This window comes from Ambystoma mexicanum, chromosome 3p (assembly GCF_040938575.1).
Source record: "Ambystoma mexicanum isolate Mex_15411 chromosome 3p, UKY_AmexF1_1, whole genome shotgun sequence".
In the NCBI taxonomy this organism is placed as follows: Eukaryota; Metazoa; Chordata; class Amphibia; order Caudata; family Ambystomatidae; genus Ambystoma; species Ambystoma mexicanum.
Window position 1 is genome coordinate 1259634435 of NC_090925.1, and position 17010 is coordinate 1259651444.

Consider the following 17010-nt stretch of genomic DNA (forward strand, 5'->3'; position numbering starts at 1 on the left):
TTTTTAACGCCTGCAAAAAGCAGGCGTTAAACCATCATCCCGCAAAGGGACCTTGGAATCAGGCGTTAAGGGTCGGCGCCGTTTACGGCGCCGTAAACCCCTTAACGCCTGACTCGGAATGAGGCTGTCTTCCGGGCCGGAAAAAACACTGGCCCTCATTGGCTCAGCACACACGCACCACGTCGCTCCTACGAGCCACGTAGTGCGTGTGTGCTGCACCAATGGAGGGTCAGCACTATGGCTAGCATGGTCTATAAGGCTTGATGCCGGAAGGCATTTCAGCCTTGCCACGCCAGCCGTAGTACCACTCCACTTACCTCGCCAGCGTTCCGGCTAGCCTGCCTTCCAGCACGTCCGGTAAGTGGTCTGTTTGTTTGTGTTTGTGTGTCGGGTCTGTTCTGCTGTATATTTTAGTTATGTATGCGGGGGTGGGGGGTGTCAGATGTGCATGAATGTTTGTTTTTGAATGTTTGTGTTGTGTATGTTGAGATGCGGGATTTGGGGGGTGTCGGATGCGTATGAATGTTTGTTTTTGAATGTTTGTGTTGTGTATGTTGAGATGCGGGATTTGGGGGGTGTCGGATGCGTATGAATGTTTGTTTTTGAATGTTTGTGTTGTGTATGTTGAGATGCAGGGGTGGGGGGGTGCCGGATGTGCATGAATGTTTGTTTTTGTATGATTGTGTTGTGTATGTTGAGATGCGGGGGTCGGGGTGTGTCGGATGTGCATGAATGTTTGTTTTTGTATGTTTGTGTTGTGTATGTTGAGATGCGGGATTTGGGGGGTGTCGGATGCGTATGAATGTTTGTTTTTGAATGTTTGTGTTGTGTATGTTGAGATGCGGGATTTGGGGGGTGTCGGATGCGTATGAATGTTTGTTTTTGAATGTTTGTGTTGTGTATGTTGAGATGCAGGGGTGGGGGGGGTGCCGGATGTGCATGAATGTTTGTTTTTGTATGATTGTGTTGTGTATGTTGAGATGCGGGGGTCGGGGTGTGTCGGATGTGCATGAATGTTTGTTTTTGTATGTTTGTGTTGTGTATGTTGAGATGCGGGGTGTGGGGGTTCGGGTCTGTACGAGTGCATGTTTGAGAGTTTGTATGCTGAGTTGGGTGGTGTTTTTTAATGTTTGTGTTGTGTATGTTGAGTTGCGGGGGTGTGGGTGGTTCGGGTCTGTATGGGTGCATGTTTGAGAGTTTGTGTGCTGAGTTGGGGGTGGGGGGTTTGGGTCTGTATGGGTGCATGTTTGAGAGTTTGTGTGCTGAGTTGGGGGGTGGGGGAGGTTCAGGTCTGTATGGGTTCATGTTTGAGAGTTTGTGTGCTGAGTTGAGGGGTGGGGGGTTTGGGTCTGTATGGGTGCATGTTTGAGAGTTTGTGTGCTGAGTTGGGGGTTGGGGGATTCGGGTCTGTATGGGGCATGCTTGAGAGGTTGTGTGCTGAGTTGAGGGTGGGGGGTTCGGGTCTGTATGGGTGCATGTTTGAGAGTTTGTGTGCTGAGTTGGGGTTGGGGGGTTCAGGTCTGTATGGGTGCATGTTTGAGAGTTTGTGTGCTGAGTTGGTGGTTCGGGTCTGTATGGGTGCATGCTTGAGAGTTTGTGTACTGAGTTGGGGGGTGGGGGGTTCAGGACTGTATGGTGCATGTTTTTAGAGTTTGTGTGCTGAGTAAGGGGGTGGGGTGGTTCAGGTCTGTATGGGTGCATGTTTGAGAGTTTGTGTGCTGAGTTGGGGTTTCGGGGGGTTCAGGTCTGTATGGGTGCATGTTTGAGAGTTTGTGTGCTGAGCTGGGGGTTGGGGGGTTCAGGTCTGTATGGGCGCATGTTTGAGAGTTTGTGTGCTGAGTGGGTGATGGGGGGGCTCAGGTCTGTATGGGTGCATATTTGAGAGTTTGTGTGCCCGAGTTGGGGGTTGGGGTTTTGAGTCTGTATGGGTGCATGTTTGAGAGTTTGTGTGCTGAGTTGGGGGTTGGGGGGTTCAGGTCTGTATGGGTGCATGTTTGAGAGTTTGTGTGGTGAGTAGGAGGGGTGGGTGGTTCAGGTCTGTATGGGTGCATGTTTGAGAGTTTGTGTGCTGAGTTGGGGTGTGAGGGGTTTGGGTCTGTATGGGTGCATGTTTGAGAGTTTGTGTGCTGAGTTGGGGGGTTCAGGTCTGTATGGGTGCATGTTTGAGAGTTTGTGTGCTGAGTTGGGGGGTGGGTGTAAAGACTGGTAGGGGGTGTCTGTACTTCTGCTCTCTATATGGTAGAGGAGAGGCACAGAAGACCCCAGCCAAGATTCTCTATAAGGTATCAATGGACGAGCAATCAAGACCTAGCTTCTCAGGAGGTGGTGCGGGCTGGTTCTTAAGTACAGTGTAGTCCCCGAACCCCCACAAAGGAATGTCCACACACTGTATTACTGAAAACACAGTCTTTATATAATTAATATTCAAAGCTATGTACACAATCACAATAACACACTTTTTACTTGGAAGTCAATAATGATAAATATATACACGTCTAGAGTGGTACCACTAATGTTATCAAATCTCATTAAAGTGCATCAACTGTACAGTTAAAATGTCACACAGATCAATAACGAGTAAACCATCAATAGAGATAGGCAAGAACGTAAAATGGTTGAAACAATAGGCAGAACACTGACCCCTACCACTAGGCGCAGTTCTGTGTGGAGATCCCCCCACCTGGGCAACCTGTAAATAAAGATATATAGCACAAGCCCAGTCCATATAATGTTCGATAGTCTTACTTCTTCCTATTAAGGTTTTACCCCCCCAATGTACCTGGTGGAGTAGAGTTCTCTGAGGATGCACCGACCGATCCTTCTTGAGTGCCTCCCTTTCAGGCGGGAGCCACGGATCGTCGAGAGGTGTCGGGGAACTTGGCGTTCGGAGCCGGGGAATCGATGGCCCTTCTTGAGTGCCCTCCCTTTAAGGCGGGAGTCACGGGTCGTCGAATGTCTGACAGTGAACAGGGTGAACTACGGCAGGGAAGTGACAGCTTCGTTCCTAGCGGTGCTCGTCGATGATAGAGCATCGGCGTCCTACAAGGAAGAGGCGTGCGGGGCACCTCGGTGACGATAGTTCTGGACCGCAAAGAGATGATGAAGAACTGTGGCCCAGCAAGGGCGTCGATTCGTTGGCGTCTCTGCGGTCTGTAGGTGGCGGGAAACCCACCGGTGGATGCTCCTCGGCGCGTCGACGGTCGGGCCTTCTCCAGCGGGAGACAAGCGGATGCCGATGCAGATGAGAGCGTCCGATGATCAGTTGAAGTTCTTAGGCAAACGGGAGCACGGTGGCTCCGGTCGGCGACGGCGGTCGTCGACAGTGGCGGACAACAGTCCGGGTGCTTCTCCTTCGAGTTCCGCAGCAGTCCCCGTATCGGGTCGGCAGCCTGTCGAAGGTCTGTCTACCAGGGAGCGTTGGCAAAGATCAGCTGTGCACGATGGTCCCTCGTAGCTCGGGAAGAGGGCGCCTTACCAGGTCCTCTCTGGGTCAGTCCTTGGAGGCACAGCAGCTTTCAGATTGTGAAGGAGAGCAGCAGCAATTCTTCTCGTCCAGCAGGGCTTCAAGGTCAAGCGTCAGTTAATCCAGTTACTCGTCGTAGTGGACTTCAGCTTCTGAACACGATTCCTAGCAGTGAGAGGTCCCCAGATATACTGTTGATCTCCCATTCATTCCGCTGGGTCACACTCAAGCATCAAATCACGACTACGGGCATTCATGCAGGCAGGCAGCCCATCAGGCACACGAGGTATTCAGGCCATTCACTTCTCTCCAGAAACTCACAACAAGTTATGTGTATTGGGACAAGTACCGAGCCATTCAACACTCCAAGCTGCATTTATACCGGTTTCGGGCAGGGTTGTCTCAGTCATTGTGTCAACCACCAGATACTAGACACGCACAACACAGAATGCATATTTGTCACACACTCTATGCACCCAGGTCCCCCCCACAGGAGGTACCCACAACATACATCACCAGGAAGGCTCCAGCTAGTCTGACTGGGCCTTCACAACAATACCATATATGGCACTTCCATCCAACAGCCGGTCAGGGGGAAGGGACAGAGTCAGGGCTTTCCAGGACTTTGGGAAAACAAGGTAATGGGTAATAGAAAGCAAGAGGTCACCGGGGCCATCTTGTTTTCCATCGGGAATCAACTGATTCCAATGGCAGGGCCGGGGTATCCCAAAATGGAGGAAACTCCTCGCACCTGTCAAATCCAGCATGGAGCTGCCACCAGCCCATACCCTGCTCTGTGGGTCACCCACAGGTGCCCACAAACATACACTAGGGGCACAGGGTTGTACCCCCACCCATGGGTGCTATGAGGGTATCCCACGGGTCCATTCACCAAACCAAAAGAAAGAGAGCTGCACCGCCAGGAGTCCCACATGAACTCCTGCGCGGAAAACACGACAGAACACACGATGAAAAGCAGTAAAGGACAAGGATACGGAAGCCCTGTCCCTCCGATGCATTTCCAGCATCACAGTCGCCCCCCCAGACTGAGGTGGAGGGTGCCTAATCTCCCACGGGATAGACACCCTCATCCAGACGGTCAACATACCTTCTGGAAAGGCCATCTGCATTATCGTGACTCTTCCCTGGTCTGTGCTCTATGGTGAAGTCTAGCCCTTGCAGGCTAATGGACCACCTGAGCAGTTTCGGGTTCTCACCCTTCATCTGCATAAGCCACTTTAGGGGCTTATGATGTGTTTGGACCTTGAAGGTAGACCCCGTAAGGTAGGGCCTAAAACGCCTAAGGCTCCAAACTATACTAAAACACTCCTTTTCAACAGTAGCCCACCTAAGTTCTCTACCCCTGAGTTGTCTACTGATGAATATGATAGGATGTTCTCTCCCTTTGTCATCTAACTGGGACAAGACAGCTCCAATTCCGGTGTCGCAGGCATCCGTCTGGACGATAAAGGGTCGGCTGTAGTCAGGCTCACACAACACGGGGGCCCGACACAGACTTTCTTTCAAGCCTTTAAAGGCCCTCTGACAGTCTTCAGTCCAATTGGCCTTCCTAGACTGCTTGGGTGAAGTCAGAGGTGTCAGTGGTGCAGCTATGGTTCCATAGTCCGCCATGAAATTGCGATAGTACCCAGTGAGACCCAAAAAGGCTCTCACCTGGGTTTGAGTAGTGGGAGTCTCCCAGTCCTGTACATCCTGTACCTTACTGGGGAGAGGTTGGATTTGACCCCCTCCTACCTCATGACCAAGATACGTGACTTTCCCCTGAGCTATCTGGCACTTGGTGGCCTTGATAGTGAGGTTAGCCCTTTTTAAGGCCCGCAACACTCTACCCAGATGTGTCAAGTGCTCTTCCCAGGTGGCACTGTAGACGGCAATGTCGTCTAAATAAACCACACAAAAGGCTTCCAGCCCACTGAGAGCATGATTGACCAATCTCTGGAAGGTGGCAGGGGCATTCTTTAACCCAAAAGGCTAAACTGGTAGAGTCCCTCTGCGGTGGAGAACGCCGTCTTTTCCTTGGCATGGTCCATCAGAGCTATTTGCCAATAGCCTGAGGTGAGGTCAAAGGTGCTCACAAATTTGGCAGCACCAATGGTGTCCACGAGCTCATCAGCCTGGGGCAGTGGGTGCGCGTCAGTTTTGGTGACGGCATTGACTCCTCGGTAGTCCACACAGAACCTCCAATCCTTGGTACCGGCCTGGGAACTTTCCTTGGGGACACGGACCACTGGACTGGACCAGGGACTGGTTGAGGGATCAATAACACCCAGATCCAACATCTTGGCGACCTCAGCCTGGATGTGGTTCTTAACCGTATCTGACATTCGGTAGCTCCTGCTCTTGACAGGCACGCTGTCACCAGTGTCAATCTCGTGCTTACACCACGGTGTAAGGCCTGGCGTCAGCGAAAACAGAGAGGCATACTGCTGGAGCAAAGTCCTGCAGGCCCTCTGCTGCTCGGTTGTCAAATCTGGAGAGAGCTGCACCCCCTCCACTGAGCCATCCTGAGGGTTGCTATGCAGCAAATCAGGTAGGGGCTCACTCTCATCCTCTTCTTGCTCTGAAGCCAGCAAGAGACATGAGACTTCTGCTCGCCTGTGGAACGGTTTGAGCCTATTAACATGGAATACCTGAGGGGCTACCCCTGGGATTCCCATGTCAACCAGATAATTGACCTCACCCATCTTGGAGACTATCCAGAAGGGTCCAGTCCATTTATCTGCCAATGCCCGAGGCTTGGTAGGCTCCATCCCGAGGACCTCCTCTTGCGGAGTCCACTCCACTTGCGATGCTTTAAGGTCATAGCAGTATTCGTTCAATTCCTGGCTGGCCTTGAGATTCTCCGTTGCTTGTCCCATCATCCGTGTCATCCTCCGTCTGAGGCCTAACATATAGTCCCCCACTTGCTTGGCGGGACCGGGAGGGGCGGCTTCCAAGCCTTCTCTGATCAAGGCGAGGGGCCCCCTCACAGGATGTCCAAAGAGCAACTCAAAGGGGCTGAAACCAACACCCTCTTGAGGTACCTCTCTGTAAGCAAACAGCAGGCATGGCAGGAGGAGATCCCATTTCCTCCTTAGGGGCTCTTCCAAAGCACCTAGCATGCCCTTCAGAGTTTTATTAAACCTCTCAACCAGACCATTGGTCTGGGGGTGGTAAGAAGTGGAGAACTTGTAGGTTACCCCGCACTCTTTCCACATGGTTCTCATGTAACTGGACATGAAGTTGGATCCTCGGTCAGAGACAACCTCCTTGGGGAATCCAACTCGGGTGAAAATGCCCAGGAGGGCCCGGGCAACCACCTTGGCAGTAACAGTCCGAAGGGGTATAGCCTCAGGGTACCTGGTGGCATGATCTACCAAAACCAGGATGAACTGATGTCCACCTGACGTGGGTGGGTCAAGGGGACTGACGATGTCGATGCCCACCCTCTCAAACGGTGTGCCAACCACTGGCAATGGCTGCAGTGGGGCAATGACACTGCCTCCAGTCTTGCCAGACAACTGACAAGTTGGGCAGGTCCTGCAGTGGGACTCCACTTCTACTCCCATCCGAGGCCAGTAGAAATGGGCAGAGAGCCTCTGCTTAGTCTTCTTGGTACCAAGATGACCAGCCAAGGGCACCTCATGCGCCAACTGCAGTAGGAAGGGCCTGTGAACCTGGGGTACCACCAACCTCTTGAGGGCACCAGGTTCAGGCTTAGTGGGCTCACTAACAAGGAGCTCACCCTCCCAATAAATCAGGAAAGTCCTAGGCACTTCGCCTTGTGCCTGGGACAGGGCCTGTTTCCTCAGACCCTCGAGAGAGGGACACTCTCTCTGTCCTTTACAGAAGTCTGCCCGGGAGGGTCCCCCTTCAGCTAACAAGCATTGAAGATCGGGATGATCCTCCGGGTTGAGAACCTCTTCCACAGGAGAGTCTTCTGGCTCTTCTCCCACAGGAGTTGAGACGGGGTTTACCACTGGACCCAGCCCTTCCGGAGGATGGATCCCAATGGGGGCTGTAGGAACAGCAGGAAGAGAAGGGGCTCCCTCCACAGAGGTGGCCTTCTTGCTCTTCCTTTGTTGTGCCTTAGGCCGCGCTTCGGCTCGGGTACCTGACTCACAGCCAGACCCGGTGTCACCTGTAACCTAGTGACCGCAGCAGCAGTCATGGGAAGACCATCCGTGATCAATCCCAACTCGACTAGATTGTTACCTAACAGAATGTTAGCGGGGACGTTGTCCTGAACCAGGACAGGAAGCTTTGCTGTCTTGTCTCCAATTACGAGTGTGACTCGGGCTACAGGCGATAATTTGGGAGGCCCACCAGCTAACCTGGTGGTTCTCAGAGGAGCATCTACATAGTCCTCTGGCTTGAGCAGGGTCCTGTCCACCACTGTCATGCTTGCCCCTGTGTCTCTCAAACCAGTAGAAGGCTGGCCATTCAGGAGGACACTTCTCAAAAAACTACGGGTGTTCTGTGGGATAGTCGCCAGTACTTCTGCGTACTGGTCCCAGGCCCCAAGGGACACTAAGGAAATCTCTACGGGAGCACCAAAAGTGATCCCGTAGAGGAGGGGAGGGCCGTGGCCGCCACCTCAGACATGGGGTAAGGGTAGGTCAGGCTGACAGCCTGTACTCCGAGTGCCTTACCTTTACACTTGGAGTCACCCCTTTTGTGATCCAGAGCCCCACAGTCCCAACAAGTACCGGGAGTGCGGGTTACGGTACTGGAGCCACCGGGAGCCTGCTTTTCAGCAGGTGGACCACTACTCTTATTCCCACCCACAGATGACTTATCCCCACTAGATCTTTGGGTCTTAGGAGAGGAGGGTTTAGGTTTATTCGACTGTGACTGCTTTTGGGACTCCTCAGCTTTCTGAGCGGCCCCCTTTTCTTTGTCATTGTCCTTCCCACTGGAATCCTTAGGGGACACCCTGTGGGAGACCCACTTGTCAGCCAACCTAGCCAGCTTAAAGGGATCCAAAATGTTCTGGTCAGCAACATACTGACGCAGCTCCGGTGAACAGGCTTCAGAAAAATGCTCAGAAAACAACAAGTGGGACAATTCAACAAAAGTTTTCACCTTGTAACCGTCAATCCACCCCATCATATTCATGTGCGCAGCACTCACCCAGTCGACCCAAGACACATTCTCTCTTTTCTTAAAATCCCTGAACCTTTTAAGGTATTGGGTAGGTGTCTTGCCAAACTTGGCAATCAAAACAGGTTTCATACACTCATACCGACCCCGTTCTTCCACACTCAGCTTCAGAATACAGTCATATCCAGTTTGAGGCACTCTGCTTAGCAAACACTTAGCCCAATCTCTTTTGTCAACATCATGAATTGCACAAGCCATTTCAAACGCTTCAATCCATTGGAGGATATCAGAACCCTCCGAAAACACACCAACCAAATCCTTCATAAATTTAGTTGCTGGGGACCTGACACTCTCACTGGGTTTCACTGAAGTCTCCACTCAAGCGTTTTCTAGCTGGATTCTCTGACATTCAGTGTCCTTGTCTTTGAGTTCAAGATTCCTATTCTTGAGTTCCACTTGTTGCGCCAGCTCCTCTTTCTTAAGCTCAGCATCTATTTCCAACTTGCGATATTCAAAGGCCAATTTCATCCTTAATAACTCAAGTTCCAAGGTATTGCTGGGGTTCGGAAAAGAGGCAGCAGGAATGGCGGCATTCCCAGAAACAGATTCAGTAGAAACCCCAGGGGCAGAGTCCTCATTGGTTGCATTCCCCCCCTCATCAAGAGTTTCACCATCGGTCTGGTAGTCCACCAGGGCAGCTATCAGCTCAGCCCTAGACTCATCCACAAAGTCTAACTCCCTGGCTTCACAAGCACTCTGGAGAGCCTCTGAGCTCATCTGAGTCAGTTTACCATTTGAAATAGACTCCATTGCTTGTAATGCAGTTATTTTGTACACACCCAAACCTTAATCGAATAAAGTGCAGATATTTTGTAAGTGGCACGGTTATTGTCATGATCACTGCTTCCAAGGAGCCAGGACCAGCCCAACGTCCTTGGAAGCAGGCCCCTAACCCTAATCCTAGGCACCAGCCGGTCCCCACAGGGACCTTTTGGACCTTGTCCTGGCGCCGGTGGCACCAGGCTCATCAGAATCATCGGTCCCGGCACTGGAAGCGCCGGGCTCATCATTGGTGTGAAAGTGCTTGGGTGGATTTACCTGCGGCAGACCATGCTGCTTACTTACCAGCCTCTTAGAAGCCCTCTGTGAACAGGGACTACTTTCTTACCTGGGTGGGGCAGCTCCACTCCCTGGATACAGCACTGGAACTCTTCTGGAAGCGGGAACTCTTTTCTTACCTAGGCGGGGCCGTGGAAGAAGACGCCTCATCACTCCAAGGCTATTTAAACCACACCCGATTGATGAAACGTGCTTCGCGTTATTCTGCATCTGCAGCAGAACGCTCAACGAGTCTGTTCCAGCCTTTCTTCTTTTGATCCTGAACCTGCAAGAATTATACTTACCATTCCTGTACCCGATCAACATCAGCACCTGCAAAAGACCAGAAACAACAGGTTAGCAAGACGAACTTTACACGCAGTGCTTACTCACCTGATCCATCGGCAGCGGCCGTGTCTCACGCTGCACCTTCGCCTGCAAAGACCAACAGCATTGTTATCCTTACTGGCACGCTGTGCATTCCGGATTCTTCACGCTGCATCTTCACCTGCAAAGACAACAGCATTGTTACACTTACCGGCACGCGGCGAATTCCGGATTTCTTCATTCTGCATCGTCGCCTGTAAAGACAAAGAAAAAGACATTAAGCAGGTACTTACTCACGCCCATCACCCTCGTCGCAATCAAACGCCTGTGAATACTCCGGCGTCTCTTAAACACGAACTAATCTGCAAGGAAAGAGACAGTTAGAGCGCTTGCCATACTTACGAATTTCCAGGCGCTTCACTGCCACGCATTAAAAGACTATAAAGACAAAAGGTGTCCAGAAACTTACCGGTCGTGCAGACAACGACGGTAACCATCCTCTGAAGTCAAGAGGCCAATATTTCACCAGTGAAGGAACTGGCAACGGCACCCTGCACTAGACGCAGATGGAGAGCCCAGCATTCACCTATCTAAGGTGAGCACGTTGACCTGGGAGGGGGGCTCTACAGACAAGCTGGGAAGAGAGAGAGAGAGAGAGAGAGATAGGGACATTCAACAACCCAGACCTTTAATCCCCATATTCTTTCACCTGCAGAAACCTCACCCTTCGAGTTCGACACACAGTGCGAAGAGGTTCGACCCCAGAAGCCAATCGAGTCCTGCACATCACTTTTCGAGTCACAGACACCTTCCTGCCAAGACCCGCGCCTCCGTGGGAATCAGGTGAGCGTTACAGAACGCAAAGCCCACCACAAAACTCCTACCCAGGCGCAATGGAAACCTCAGACACTGATCAACTAGCCCAGTTGCTTGGGGAATTAAGAGCAGAAGTACATGCAGCTCGTCAGGAAACGAACTCTCTAAGAAGAGAACTGATAATTTCCAAGGAGCGAACAGAGGACCTTGCTAGGCAGTTGTTACAAACGCAGGCAGGACAGACACCTTTGCCCGTTCCAGGAGGGAGTTATCCTTCTGCATCAGCTTCAAATCCAGTGCAAATCAATCTGCCCGGTAATGTGCCCTTGGCTCCGCCCGAACGCTTTTCTGGTGATCCAAAGAAATTCCCAGTGTTCATCAACCAGTGCCGCCTACACTTCTTATGTCGACCAGCTGCATTCCCAACAGACCAGGCCAAGGTGGCTTTCGTGCTTTCTTATCTCAGTGGCAGCGCTGCAGATTGGTCGATCCCTTTAGTCACCCAGGATGATCCGGTTTTACATGATTTTCAGGCCTTCCAGTCCAGCATGGAGAAACTGTTCGCAAGACATGCACAGGGGCAGGCCTTGGACAATGAACTTCTCTCATTACGACAGGGTAATCAAGACCTCTTGACTTATATAGCCTCTTTCAATAGACTCATAGTGGAAACACAATGGCCCGAGGACAAGAGAATAACGCTTTTCTACAGAGGCCTGCGTGGAGAGCTCAAGGATGTGCTAGCGCAAGTTGTGAATCCTCCACAAGAATGTTCTGACTATATTGACTTAGTTGTCCAATTGGACCATAGACTACAGAACAGGAAGGCAGATTGTTCCAGATTTGATACCCGAGTGTTTTCTAAACCACAGACCTCGAATAAGGGAGCTGACACTGTGGAACCCATGCAAATAGGGGGCATGAAAGGACCTTTAACCCAGAAAGAGCGGGAAAGAAGAAGGCAGCTGCAATTATGCCTCTATTGCGGAAACTCAGGACACTTTCTTCGGGACTGTCCAGTGAAACCAGCTAAGAAGACTGTAGGAGCCGCGGATACCTGTACCACAAATTCTGAGCAGGGAAACGACCTCGCCCGACAAGAGTAGAGGTCCTCTTGCCGAGCGTTAAGATCTGTCCCGTGACCTCGCATTTCGTGATACCCATGGTCCTCATTAGTCCTGAACGTCCGGATCGTTTGCATGCAATTGAAGCTTACATTGACAGCAGAGCAATCGGTAACTATGTGGACCGTGAAATGGTATCAAGGATGAATCTACCCCTTGTCCCTAGGGCAGTAAAAGACGTCATCACTACTGTGGATGGCACGGAGATAGCCTCCGGACCAGTAACGCATGCCACCCAAGAAGTGATGCTAGTGAGTCAAGATGAACACCGGGAGAGAATCGTGTTCGATGTAATCAAGGCCCCTCAGTTCCAGATCATTCTGGGAATCCCTTGGTTAGAGAAGCACAATCCTCAGATCGATTGGCGAGCAAAGACGGTTCAGTTTCCAGAGTGTTTTACCACTTGTTATCCTCGGCCTGATGTTTCACTGGCGGCGATCTCTTCTGAGGAGGTTCCCAAATTACCTCCCGAATACCAGGAATTCCAAGACATCTTCCGGAAGGATCAAGCTAACATCCTGCCTCCTCACAGGTCTTACGACTGTCAAACAGATCTGATACCCGGAACAACTCCTCCTTGCAGCAGGATCTATGCCCTCACCGAGCCAGAGAACCTTCACCTCAGACAGTACCTGGACCAATACCTAGCTAACAGGTTTATCCGTCCTTCAAAATCTCCAGCTTCATCGGCTTTGTTCTTCGTTCCGAAAAAGGAAGGAGACCTTAGGACTTGCATAGATTACCGCGCCCTGAATCAGATCACTGTTAAAAACAGATACCCGTTACCTTTGATCCCTGAACTCCTGGACCAAGTCAAAGATGCATGCATATACACAAAGCTGGATCTCAGAGGAGCCTACCACTTGGTACGGATAAAAGAGGGCGATGAATGGAAAACGGCCTTCCGCACCAAGTACGGGCTATTCGAATATCAAGTGATGCCCTTTGGACTGTGTAATGCTCCGGCTGCTTTCCAATATTTTATGAACGATGTCCTTAGAGAACTCATAGACGTGTGTGTTGTTGTCTACATTGACGACATCCTCGTCTATTCATCATCTGAAGAAGAACATCAGAGACACGTTAAAAAGGTTCTCGAGAGATTGCGTCAACATAATCTTTTTGCTAAGCTTGAGAAATGCGTTTTCAACGTAACGGAAGTCGAGTTCCTGGGATTCATATTGTCACCTAGCGGAGTCCATATGGATTCAAAGAAAGTTGATGCAATTATCAAGTGGTCATCACCAACCTCTGTAAAAGGAGTTCAAAGCATGTTAGGATTCGCTAACGTTTACCGCAGATTCATTACTGAATTTTCTCGGATAGTCCAGCCCATCACCGCTCTGTTGAAAAAGAACAAACGTTTTGAGTGGTCTTCTGAAGCAGAACAAGCTTTTCAGGACTTAAAAGCTAAATTCATTTCTGCACCTGTTTTAAAACATCCTCGCCCAGAACTTCCTTACATCATGGAAACGGATGCTTCTAGTCTTGCTATGGGGGCAGTGTTATCACAAAGAGATCCGGTCACACACCAACTACATCCTGTTGCCTTTTGGTCCCGCAAGTTTTCGCCTCCCGAGATCAACTATTCAATTACAGACAAAGAACTTTTGGCCATCAGATCGGCCTTTAAAGCCTGGCGGCATTATCTTCTAGGAGCCAGACACACAGTCACCGTAATGACTGACCACCGCAATTTACAATATCTAAAGACAGCCAAAGCTCAGTCTTCCAGACAGCTTCGCTGGGCTCTGTTTCTAGCAGAATTTGACTTTATAATTACTTATCGACCAGGCAGTAAGAACGGAAAAGCGGATGCCCTCTCCCGGATGGGAGTAGATGAACATTTGATCAATCCAGATCCAATACCCATAATCCCAGAACAAAGGATTTTGGGTTTGGTCAGCACTCAATCTTTTTGTAACGCTCACCTGATTCCCGCAGAGGCGCCTGGTCTTGACTGGGTGAATGCCGTATCTTCAAAGGTGATGTGTAACACACGGTTGGCTCTTTGGGCTGGACCTCTGTGCGCTGTATGTCTGACTCGAAGAGTAAGATGTCTTAGGTAAGTGAACACCGAACTCTCCATCTGCCTCGGGGCAGGGTGCCGTAACCAGTTTCTTCACTGGATAAGGGTGCAGGCCTCTTGACCTCAGAGGACTGCTGTCCGTCGTTAACTGCACAAACGGTAAGTTCTGGGCACTTCAAATGTCTTAAAAGTCTTTTGTAATGATATCCCTTGTTTTGCAGGGTTCCGGCGATGGCGGATGGTGGGCTGATGAGAGTTGAGGATCAAACCCGCGTGAGGAATAGAAGCGCCAGGAAGCACGTAAGTAAGCGCTTGTAGCCTGCTTCACGATGCGCACTAACTGTCCCTTTTATCTTGCAGGTACAAGTTCGGAGCTTTAGAGAAGCTGAAGGGTGCTGGAATACCCACTAGATTCGGCGTGGGAAGGAGAAATGGCACGTGAGTAATAAAGTTGCCCAATGTCTTTAAACGCACCTTCTTTTGTCTTTCAGATGCGGGATACAGCGCCGAAGGCCTCCGGAGCGTGCGAAGAGCTGGTAAGCTTTTGTCTTTCAGATGCCGGAATGCAGTGCGAAGACCTCCGGAGCCTGCGAAGAGTAGGTAAGCCTTTGTCTTTCAGATTTCGGAATGCAGCGCGAGGCGTTGGTGACAGCCGATGGACCAGGTAAGAGATGCGCTGCCACTGAAGACCGTAGTGCTAACCTGTTCTTTCTTTGTCTTTACAGGTGCTGCTGAAGACTGGATTCCAGGATGGTAAGCCTTTGTTCCCTTAGGCCCAGGATCAGAAGCAGAAGACACGATGAGCGTTCTGCTGCAGAGAATGCAGAATAACGCAAAGCAAGATTCATCCATCGGGTGTGGTTTAAATAGCCTCCTGTAGTGCTTAGGTGTCTCCTTCCACAGCCACGCCTAGGTAAGAAAAGAGTTCCTGCTTTCCAGAAGAGTTCCAGTGTTCTGAACCTACGGAGTGGCTCCTGCCCCACCCAACAGGAAAAGTAGTCCCAAACAGAAGAGGATCAGGGGTTCAACTGGCAGGTAAGTAAGCAGCATGGTCTGCTGCAGGTAAGTCCACCCAAGCATTATGAGCCCGGCGCTTCCAGCGCTGGGACTGGGCATCTTTATGAGCCTGGTGCCACTGGCGCCAGGACAGGGTCCAAAAGGTCCCAATTGGGACTGGCTGGCACTCGGAACCGGGGTTATGGGTCTGCTTCCAAGGGAGTCGGGCAAGTCCTGATCTTTTGGAAGCAGAGATCATGACACTTTTGAAGACATCAAGACCACAGTTAAATCACTCCTAACTCTGGCCGATTTGCAGGACTGGCAATTAAAGGGAAAAGAATTCTCAGTAGATCAAGACCTACCATATTTCCCAGGACGATTGCACTTGCCCTGTGAGAAACTACAAAAACAAGTAATCTCCTGTTATCACGATTCTCTAATGGAGGGGCACCCTGGCATTACCAAAACCATGGAAAAGATTAAAAGACATTTCTGGTGGCCATCGTGGAAAAAGGATATTAGAGACTTTGTAATCTCCTGCGGTGTGTGTGCCCAGAATAAAAGTCAAAAGCAGAAACCAGCCAGCCTATTACAGCCACTTGACATCCCTCCCTGTCCATGGCATACCCTGTCCATGGATTTTATCACGGACTTACCTCCATGCTTGGGGTATACTACCATCTTAGTAGTCGTGGATCTATTCTCCAAGATGGCTCACTTCATACCCCTGAAGGGTCTACCTTCAGCCTCAGTATTGGCCCGAGAATTCTTGGCAAACATCGTTCGCTTACACGGTTTTCCTTCGGTTTTAGTCTCCGATAGGGGAAGTCAATTCATCTCCCACTTCTGGCGCAGTTGCTGTCGTCTAGCCCAAGTTGATGTAAGACTTTTGACCAGTCACCATCCCCAAACTGACGGACAAACCGAAAGGACAAATCAGACACTAGAACAATATCTACGTTGCATGCTCCAACAAACAGAAAACCCCTGGAAGGACATTCTTTGGATCGCTGAATACGCTTACAACAATTCGACTCATTCTGGAACCGGGAAGACTCCTTTTTTCCTATTATAGGGACACCATCCTAGAACCTCCAACCTGGATCCTCCCCAAGAAATTGAAGCACCTGCTGTGGATCACTTGCATTCGGAGATCACCTGTGCTTTTAAGGAAGCCACTGCCCATCTGCAAAGAGCTAAAGCTCAATTCAAAAAGGCAGCCGATCGGCACCGTAAAGAGGCCCCTCACTACGCTGTAGGAGATCAGGTCTGGTTATCCACTAAGCACCTGCCTTTAAGAGGACCCCGCACCTTCATCCCGAGATACCTTGGACCCTACCTCATATCTGCCATAATTAATCCGGTGGCTGTCAAATTGGAATTACCTACGCATATGAAAATACATCCAGTATTCCATGTCTCCTTATTAAAACCAGTACAACGAGAAACCCGATTGACTGAACTCCCAGAACCCGTTTTGGTAGACGGAGAACTCGAATTCGAAGTAAAGAACATCCTAGACTCCAAAATCTCCAGATCTAAATTATACTATCTGGTTGATTGGAAAGGATACGGTCCCCGGGAAAGGTCTTGGGAACCCTCAGAACATGTCCACGCACCTCGTCTGGTCAAGAGATTCCATCTGAATCACCCCGACAAGCCAAAACCCCTGGAGAAGACACGCTTAGGAGGGGCCTTGAGGGGGGGTACTGTCATGATCACTGCTTCCAAGGAGCCAGGACCAGCCCAACGTCCTTGGAAGCAGGCCCCTAACCCTAATCCTAGGCACCAGCCGGTCCCCACAGGGACCTTTTGGACCTTGTCCTGGCGCCGGTGGCACCAGGCTCATCAGAATCATCGGTCCCAGCACTGGAAGCGCCGGGCTCATCATTGGTGTGAAAGTGCTTGGGTGGACTTACCTGCGGCAGACCATGCTGCTTACTTACCAGCCTCTTAGAAGCCCTCTGTGAACAGGGACTACTTTCTTACCTGGGTGGGGCAGCTCCACTCCCTGGATACAGCACTGGAACTCTTCTGGAAGCGGGAACTCT